Source organism: Nestor notabilis, unplaced genomic scaffold (genome assembly GCF_000696875.1).
Source record: "Nestor notabilis isolate BGI_N333 unplaced genomic scaffold, ASM69687v1 scaffold28188, whole genome shotgun sequence".
Taxonomy (NCBI): domain Eukaryota; kingdom Metazoa; phylum Chordata; class Aves; order Psittaciformes; family Psittacidae; genus Nestor; species Nestor notabilis.
This window is the reverse complement of record NW_009940082.1, coordinates 63,152-65,139: the sequence shown is the minus strand read 5'-3', so window position 1 is coordinate 65,139 and position 1,988 is coordinate 63,152.

Genomic DNA, 1,988 nt, shown 5'->3' with positions numbered 1-1,988 from the left:
CACATGCCAGAGAAATTACTAATTGCAACCAAAGCAGACCTATGTGTAAATTTGCCAATGGAGTTCAGGAAGGACCATCAAGGTGTCTCAGAATTGGTCCTTCTCTGCTTCTGTTAAGTTACATTAAATCTACCACTAGCTTTAAGAGAAGCATTCAGATTATTGCTTTCACTTCTGAAAAAATCTAACTTTTGCTCTGTTAGACCTGACTGCAATATCTTATTCTAGACTGAGAAGGATTTTCATAGCAGCTAGCCTAAATTTCTCATAGGCTTACACTACAGAGCCCTATCAACTCATAACACGTGTTCCAGCTATGCTAATTAGTGCATTAATAGCATGCCTTGGTAGTGACAATTTGGATTCATACCCGAGTAATTACTCTTCTGTACAAACTTCAGAGTGATTAAAAGATTACACATATATTTTAAATAATAATTTGAAAGTGCTCTTTGTAATGGCGATACTCAGCACAATAATCAGTTTTATTTATGTCACTGAAAATGGTATCTGAAAAGGGACAGCCCTGCATTTAAACACTTATAGCAGCAATAATGAAGCCTCTAAACTGCTCTCTCACTCTCTCTTTCTTCCTTTGAGCCCTTCCACCACAAAATAAAATAGACAACTAGGAAGATAAATAAGCTGATCTGCCATACAATTTCTAGCAGAAAATACACAATATATGGGGTTAAGCAATGACCCTGAACAAAACAATGTTACAGATTTTGCCAGAAATGTCCCCCTGCCATATACACATTAAGGCCTCAGCTTCCCATGCCTGATCTGGAAGGGTTCAAAAACACACAAAAAGGACGTGATTTACTGAAATAGAACAAAATTGTAAAAATGAATGATGCGTAGATTTATTGTAAGACAAGAACTACTGAAAACATTTGTCATGCTTTTCAATTCAACTGAAAAGGGAGGTGTTTTTGATAAACCAGACATTTGCCCTTTTCACACTGCATCCCTTAAGGCACCACTCCAAAAAAGCCGAAAACAGATTTTCTTCCAGAAGTCAGGTAACTTGAAATAAATGCAAATTGAAGGTACTAGCAACCACAAATAGTTAAAAAATGCATTGAACATATGCTCTTAAGAAATGTTGCTAGTGAAATAAAGGAGTTGAACAAGAAGAGAACAGCACAACCCATAAGTGGCAAAATTATTTCCAAATGACATCCCACTGACAGAAGTCTGTGGAGACAGCAGCCATTTTTATCCTCCCAAAGGTTTGCTCTCTTCTTTAGCACCCACCACCACAAATTGAGAGTCTTACCTTGGTTACTTGAAGCAAATACCACAGCATACCAGAATGGGTCCTGGACATTCTCTAGTTTGTTTTCAAAGTGTGGTCTCCTAACTCAAGTTGAAACATCCTTCCTTCTAATTCAGGTGTATTTATAGGGCCAAAACATTAAAACAAACAAACAAACCAAAAATCCTACTCTGTTGTTATTGTTGCAAATACTTGTTTAAGATTAATAAATAAATAAATCAAGAAATCATTGAGGATGCTTTAAGAATTTTTGCCAACTTCAAAATGCCTGGAAGGGCTTTTGAATTGTAGACTATATACTTTCCAGATCTTCCTTTTATGCTTGTGCTTCAAGTCACCCTTAGTATCACAGTGATGACTATCTACAATTTCAAAATCCAAGGCCTCTATTTAAAAAGTGCAGTCATGCAAATTGTATGTGCATTTTGAAGTAGCAATTGGAATCAAACAGTAGAGTCTATCACTACAGAGAGCGTGATGTATGAAAACTCAGTACAGAGCTTTTGCTCAGTAGAAGTTTTACCACAGTTTCAAGGGAAACAAGGTTAGGGTCTGCAAATATAACTGCTTGGATTTGTCCCACGATCCTACCACTTATAAATCACTGTTTTCTCGAGGTTATGCTAGTTACATCACATTACAGCTTAAAGTCTCCTTCCCTGCACTCTTTTGACTGAATCCAATTTGGTTCTTCAACTTCACTTAA